Here is an 8,109-nt window from a genome sequence, read left to right as displayed (position 1 = left end):
GTGTGTGTGTGTGAGTGAGTGAGTGAGTGAGTGAGTGAGTGAGTGAGTGAGTGAGAGTGTGTGTGTAATAGCGCGCGCACACCAACACCCACGACACACACATACATATGTATGTATATGCAGTTCATACTCTAATGTAACCTTATTTGCTTTTTCAGAAGTATTGAGTTCTTTTATATTTCGTTCGTAAATACAATTATAAACACACACACACACACGCGGCTAGAATCAGTGACCAGTCAAGGTCAGCCCGAACCGAGCTTTATAATCGTGAACGACGTCACGTTTATTTAAGACGCAGTATATCTCGAACTGCATTATGCGCTCTCCCGCCACCCTTTTTTTTTGAGATAATGTGTGATTTGATGGAGATTTGGGTGCTACATCTAGAAATTAATCAAACGCACAGCGGCTCCCATGTTGGCGTATTATTGTAACGTTTGTTACGTTACCATTCACATACACACACACACACACACACACGTATGTATGTATATGTGTATGTATATATGTATGTATGTATGTATGTATGTATGCATGTATGTAAACTTAGTAGACTTAGAGACATGGCAAATTTAACTATTTCTATGTAGACTGAAAAAAAACAAAACAAAACTGATGAACAGTCTTAATCGATTTTCGATTCTTATTGTGGTCTCATCAGCGGTGTCTACATCTTTTGACCAATCAATCCCAGAGAAATTAGCAACCATTCTGTGTATATATATATACGCAACAAATCCAGTAGCTTCGGTGATCTGGAGCTACTAATATATCTGTTCTTTATGAATATTCTAAATTCTGGTAAGGTTAATACTTGTGTAGGTCTTCCTAATTTGCAGAGGGTTTGTTGCGGGTCTATTGGAGTTGGTTATATGGGCTCACGGTCGTAAGGTTGTGACTTCGATTCCAGGCGGTGCGTTGTGTCCTACTCATCTGGCAAAAATGTACATGTGATTTAGAGACCCAGCCTTGTCACATTCGGTGTCACGCTGAATCTCCCCGAGAACTATGTTAAGGGTACGCGTGTCTGTGGAGTGCTCAGCCACTTGCATGTAAAGTTCAAGAGCAGGATTTTCCTTTGATCGAAACAAACTGGGACCCTCGTCGTCGTAATCGACAGAGTGCCATCAGAATTGTTAATTTATTCTAAAGGAATGCTTTTATTATCTTGTATGGAGATACGTAGATCTTTTTCTTTCTTTCTCAGGAACCCTGAGATTATTTTCTCAAATTTCCAAAACTTTCAGTGATCTGAAAATATAATCTTGTAATTGGTACCTGTCATGAACTGAGCTCGATTCGATCGGCTACATTCTCGCTCCCCTACAGATTTGTGGTCTTCTAGCAACCGTTTTAAATCATAATAATTACACATCTGCAAGAACTATTGTTACTTATTGTCTTTTGATATAGTTTGAAAAATCACGAATATCTCAGCTTCAAAATCTTCAAACTCCGTACCTACGTAACAAACAGGTCTTGTTAAATTTCTTCCAACCACTTGCAATATTTGAAAATCTACCAGATTTTTTTTTCATATTTTCTACTCTGATGTAACTTCTTTATGATTAATTTCTTAAAAAAAGAATTAATGTGATCTTCGTTATTAGCATGGAAAACTACGTCTTTAGAAAATAATCTGGTGAAAATTTGAAATACTTCAAGTAGTTGGAAGAAATTTTACAAGATCCTAACAAGCAATTGTTAGTAAGTCTATTTACTGACAATAATGTGGTAAATTTGAATAAATATCGTAGGGTGTCTTTTGCAGATCAGTAATGACCACTTAGTAGGGCGTTGCCATGCCGTAGTAAAATATTTGGTACACAGTTACCGATCCAGTTTTAAATTCCGTATTTGTTGGCATAAAAGACGCATTTTAATTTCTGTAGCGCACATCCAAGAGAAAATGTCTTTAGTGCATTACTGCATTAATTAATAACTTTGCATGTAGGACTCTGGGTGATTTTTTTAAGGGCTGGTGGGGTTCGTTCAAATACGGTACTTATTGTTTAACCCGAGGTCAATCCTGATCACACATGTTGATAGGTGTCCCAGCCACGGCCACCAGCCGGTCTTTTATTCAAACATTGTATAAAACTATATTATTCGATGTATCTGGGTTTTTTTTTCTATTATGTTTTCTAAAAATTTCCTTTAGGCACAGATGTGGCTGTATGGTCAGATGTTTGCTTCCCAACCACATGGTTCAGGTTCAGTCCCACTGCGTGCCACCTTGAGCAAATGTCTTCTACTATAGCCTCGGGCCGATCAAAGCCTTGTGAGTGGATTTGGTAGACGGAAACTGAAAGAAGCCCGTCGTATTGTATACCTACTTGTGTGTCTTTGTGTCTGTGCTTGTTCCCCACCACCGCTTGACAACTGGTGTTGGTTTGTTTACGTCGCAGTAACACAGCGGTTTGGCAAAAGAGACCGATAGAATAAGTACCAGGTTTTAAATAGAAAAGGTACTGCGGTCGATTCATTCGGTTAAAAATTCTTGAAGGCGGTGCCCCAGCATGGCCGCAGTGTAATGACTGAAACAGGCAAAAGGTAAAATCTAGCAGATCAAGAGTAATACTGATAACTTTTCGTGGATTGTGCCAAAATGGGGTTAAAAATGAAAGAAGACCCGTTATTCTTGGGTTGCCTGCAGAGTGGGGATCTGGTCTCAATATTTGCAATACAATGAACTCTAATAAAAAAGACACTCAAACCCAGAAAATGGTATAAAATTTACTCTGACGATTTCAGATTATAGGTGCAGGGAGATTTGGCTACTGGCTTTTGTAGGATGAGTAACTGCGTAGAATATTTCTCGTTGGTTCGTCGATGACTGTAATGGCCGACAATAGTTTTTAACTTTAATATAAGGTCATTTGTTTGTAGAAGACAGATGTGGCTGATTAAAACAGCGCAATTCACGGACGACTGCTCCTGGTTTTATCAACTGCGTAGAAGAGCAAAGAAAAGTCGATCGGTAGTAGGACGAACAAAGAAAACAATGATTTCAAATTTTGGCACAGGACTAGCAGGTTTTTGATGGGAGCGGGGAGTCGAGTACATTAACTCCAGTACTTGTATTTATTATAACGAGTCCGAAAGGATGAAAGGCAAAGTCGACCTCGGTAAATTTTGAACTCAGAATATAAAGATAGATGAAATGCCGCTAAGCATTTTATCCAGCTGCTAACGATTCTGCCAGCTCGCCGCCACGAACAACGAAAATAATACTGTTTATATTACTCAAGGACTTTCTCAACCCACTGTATGCATAATTCAATTTTCAAGTATTTTATATCTTAAAAGTTATTTCCCCTCTCTATTTTGAGCAGAATTAATCATTAATTTTACGATTTTAAAAGATACTCTCTTCAACTCAGGTGAAAATTTGATGTATTGAAATTGCTTGGTTTATTTGATTAAATAAAATTTCCTGTTGCAACCTTGTATGTTAGTATCCGTTTTACTACACAGGAAAGGAGTATTTCAGGGCAGCAGAATTAACCGTATCAACCCAGGTGGAAAGAAAAAAAAGCTAACCAGAATCAGATTTGGGACGGGTGACTAATATTTGCCAGGTGTGTCCCTCACCGTTTTACGACTCTTCCTGGCGTCGTAGGGGCGCGTATTTTGGAGCATTTCAGGTCTGAAGACACTCGATTTACCCCGCGAGAGGTAGATCTACCGTATTTATCGGGTCCCAAATTGAGTGAACGATAAAGCTGAATTCAATCGGATTTGAAGTGAGGGCGCCGCACTATACATCCTAATGACTCTATTACTTCGCCATCTACGAATTATGATACAAATTTATATCAGTGTTTGGAGTTATCATCATACTTGTAAGAGAGTGAACCCGCTTCCCACTTTATACTCCCGCATTCAATTTTAATTAATTACAATTTCTGAGTTGTATCCCTTGCCAAAAAGGAATCAATAGTGTTCATGATTTCCCCCTTACATTACTGGTTTAATTTTAATGAATCAAGCGGTTTTTTGTGGTTCACTATATTAAGTATGTTAGCCCCGGCCCCACCCGACTCTACTGACTATTCTGTAAAGATAGATTGCCAGAGAAATATGATAGCCATTTAGGGAGGTGTAACATCTTGGAATTTTACCTGTCTAAGTGTGTCATTTGGTGGCGATATATATGTATGTGTATGTGTGTAACTTTCAGATTAAATTGTGTGGAGAAAGTAGTAAATAGCTGAATAAACAATCCAGTACAATGCGATGCGAATATGGAATTTTTTTTTCTGAACACACACACACACATATATACATTTGGACGAATATATTGCACGCACGTACACACACTCTCTCTCTCTCACTTTCTCATACACACACACACACACATTACATAACAGAAGATACACAGAAAATCTCCATACACATACACATACAGTGTTGAATTTTTCCATCAAACAAGTCAATATAGTGTAAGTAATTCATACACGTTATAGAGTTTATTGCTTATTTCTTCAGAAGTTAAGAATTTTTACACACTCATTCGCATATTTCTCGATGAAATATATTGATATAATTATGGGAAGAAAAATGGCCACAAACACACAAACACTCCCTCTCTTTCTCTCTCCTTCTCAGCGTTACTCTCTCTCACTCTCTCTCTCTTTCACACTCTCGTTTCTGCTGTGCAGTCAGTAGATTTCCGTTTATATGTTGAAAGCTTCTTCTAAAACAGCTGTTTTTGCTGGTCGGCTTCCTCCCTTTCTTGCCATTGGCTCACTGTTTTCATGTTTTGGTCGGTGACGTACGAAGAAATGTATACCATGACTAAATCTACCCAGACTTGAGTCTGCCTGAGTTTCAGTTACCCACAAGCACTCTAAAGCACACTGGATCTGATAAATCCGTTGAACGGATAAAATTATATGTATATATATATATATATATATATATATATATATATACACACACACACATATGTACACATACACACACGTGTATACATGTATATATATATAATATATATTTTTACGATTCTTTTAGCAAATCTTTTCGTTCATTAAATAAATTGTTTCTTTATTGGATTTAAAGGGAAGAGTGAATGCATTCTTATTCTTCTGCTTTTTTAAAATTATTATTTGACTAATTCTATTGATTTGGGAAGGATTATAAAGTAATTCTCTACTTGAACATTCAGCATTGGTTTCTCGACTAAAGGAATTCTTAGAAAATGTCGCTGTGACATTCAAGCTTTTCCCAGTGGTGATAACAACATAATGGAAGAATTAACGAACTGAGCTCGCCAATAAACGGAATACAGTTATCTATTTATTCATTTAGTAATTTAATTATTAGCGAAGGTGAAGCTGAAACGAGGTTGTGATCTGTCACATAAACAGATGAAATTGCTTCCTGTTGGAAACTTTGATTGTCATAACTTTGTGCTGCTTTCTTTGTTTTTCTACAGCGCTTGTTAATTGATGGTTCTAATTGTGTGGAAATCTCAACCAAAGGTTTACGATGGATGGTTGAGATTGTGTGACTTTTATGCCTGTCTCCCGTCAAGGAAACAAGAAAAGTGACTAAGAAATGATTCCAGTTGGAAATCAACACGGTACACTATGAGCTTGTCTCTGATACAAGGAAACCCGACTTTTAATGTGATTGCATGGCGTTCATTAATTCTCTCGTAGTCACTGGTGACGCAAGTGGTGTTCAGTCGGTATAATTGCAGGTTGATGGTAGAATCGGAAGAACATCGGACAAAATAGTTCTGGTGTTTGGTTATTTCCCTTTACGTTCTGAGTTCAAATCCCGCGCAGGTCTACTTTGTTTTTTTCTCCCTTCCGAAGTCAATAAAAGAAATACTGAGGTCGATGTGATCAATCATGTTAAAATAGGCGGTGGCCCAACATATCTTCAGTCGAATAACTGAAATAAGTAAAAAAAGGTGATTGAGATTCGAACCCTCTTCATTGAGATTGCTCGTCGGTTAACTCCAGATCTGCTCTGCTCGAACAGACCCATGTTCAAAGGAGTTTCAGTCATGACAATCTCGTCACCCCCCCTCCCGGTCGCCAAGCATGATCTACATTATGCAATGTCTTATTTTAAGATGGAAGTGTATTCGATGGAAAGTCAGCTGCCATTTCTAGCGGGTCATGCGACCACGAGAAGTAATTCCTCGTTGATTCGTTATTTTTTGTATTTGTGTAATTATGCAAGAACCAGTTTATTACTGGTACTTGTTTTATTACAAGTACCAGTAATAAACTGGTGTCCCACGATGCGGTTGGAATGAAAAAGAAAAAAAGAAAAAACAAACGAAGACGAGATACCAGTTTCTGCCGCCACACATCAAAGAAAGAAATTGATGATGATGATGATGATGGTGCTATACCACCTAAAAAAAGAAAAAAAATTAACGCATTTTCAAGTATTCATAAAATTTATAGTTTGATGATATCGTTTAAAAAAAAATAAACAACTTTTAAGTAATATAGATTTTAATTTTCTCGAAATTTGGTTTAGTTTAATTTACTGCTATCGAATTACGTGTGTTTGTGTGTGTGGGTGTTGCGTATGCATATGCGAATGTGTTTATATACATATGTATTCACACACACATATACACATACGTACATACACACACATATATATATATATACGTACACATACACAAACATCACTTATAATATTATGATCAATTTTTTTAATTTCCTTTTTTTTTCATAATAAGAAATTCACATTTTAGTTCCGAAATTCCAGAAGCTTAAATATTTTGACTTAAAAAAAAAAATTAAGCCATATTGTGTGTGTATATGTACGTATGCATGTTCGTCTGTATGTATATACATATGTGTGTATGTGTGTGTAAGTGCCGATTAGTACTTCGTATCTTGCTGTTTATCTATCATTGAAAAGGAGGTAAGTAAACAACCACTTGTATACTGTCCAAGTGTCTCTTACTCCCTCGTATATGTTACCTACTCTGGTTTAGTCTAGCTTATAAAACAACTGTTAGTTCGTAAACATTTACTTGTATAAAGAAGGTGGAAAAGGAAAAAAACAAACAAAAACGTTCTGTTGTATATCCTGTAGTCACACGATATGCTTATTTATTATCTATATATCATTCATTAATTATTATTATTATTATTATTGCATTTTATTTTTATGGATATTCTCCCCTTATTCAAAGATTAAAACTGTCTTTTTATTTATTTATTTGTTTATTGGCCTCCGTAAAAATCTCTGATGCGGAAATAATGTCAAGGAGTTCGTCATTTCCTCGACACCGGTGTTTCTCGTTCGAGCGAATCAAAACACAATACTAAAGCCTCCCTCTATTCGCTCTCTCTCTCTCTATCTCTCTGTCTCTCACGGAAGCCTCCCTCGATCTATTGATATCTCATGTCTAGCTCCGGTGTTTCCCCTGTAAATTTCCGCCTTATTAAGGACGCGAAAACTGGCACAATCGTCAAGAACGTCGGACGAAATGTAGATCGCTATTTCTTTCGGCTCTTCACGTTCCAAATTCAAATTCTGCGTAGATCGACCTCACCTTTCACCCTCTCGGGGATGGATAAAATAAAATACCAGTTGAATTGGGGAGTGGGGTGCGATGTAATCGACTCCCCCTCCCCTCAAAACTACTGGCCTTGTGCCAAATGTAGAAACGATTCTTTTGTATTCTTTCTTTCTCTTTCTTGTTTACAACTTTCGCGTACTTCAATGTTTCACGCTGTTGTTATTAATATTTTTTAATTAACCGCATATACATAATTTATTAAATGTGCTGCTTAAGAAAACAAAAAAAACAAAAAGTAACCAGTCTTATCTTATCAGCTACTGTTTTTACTTTTTTTTTGCAATTAACTTTAATGCAAAGTAAGTTTCGACGAATTGTGTTCCGGTAACTGGGGTAGGGAAACGGGGTTGAACATCACTTTTACTTTAATTTCTTTACAAAAAAAAAAAAAAATGCTTAACAGAAATTATTTAATTAAACTTAATCAGTGCACGTGAAGCTAAAATGTGTTTTGGATGGGGAAATTAAGGCGGTTCAAGTGCTTTGATGTTAGACATAGTTATACAACTGTAAGGCTATATATTATTATTATTATTATTATT

At 36.7% G+C, this 8,109-nt stretch overlaps 1 protein-coding gene across 10 annotated transcripts in view; it reads left to right on the top strand.

The window, feature by feature from the left end:
• Positions 1 to 8,109, top strand: part of LOC106869835 (serine/threonine-protein kinase tousled-like 2) — a 314,313-nt gene that overhangs the window by 63,851 nt on the left and 242,353 nt on the right. The window contains exon 1 of one of the 10 annotated variants that reach the window (XM_052970846.1): positions 6,757 to 6,903. The exons of 8 other annotated variants lie outside the window; for them this stretch is intronic. The gene's annotated coding sequence lies outside the window, so the exon portion shown is untranslated. Of the gene's footprint in view, positions 1 to 6,756; positions 6,904 to 8,109 lie in introns of those variants that run through there. One more of the 10 variants, XM_052970850.1, reaches the window with a different exon arrangement.

The sequence above is a fragment of the Octopus bimaculoides genome, chromosome 9 (genome assembly GCF_001194135.2).
Source record: "Octopus bimaculoides isolate UCB-OBI-ISO-001 chromosome 9, ASM119413v2, whole genome shotgun sequence".
NCBI lineage: Eukaryota > Metazoa > Mollusca > Cephalopoda > Octopoda > Octopodidae > Octopus > Octopus bimaculoides.
Note: the sequence above shows the minus strand (reverse complement) of the source record. Positions and strands in the feature narration are given on the sequence as shown.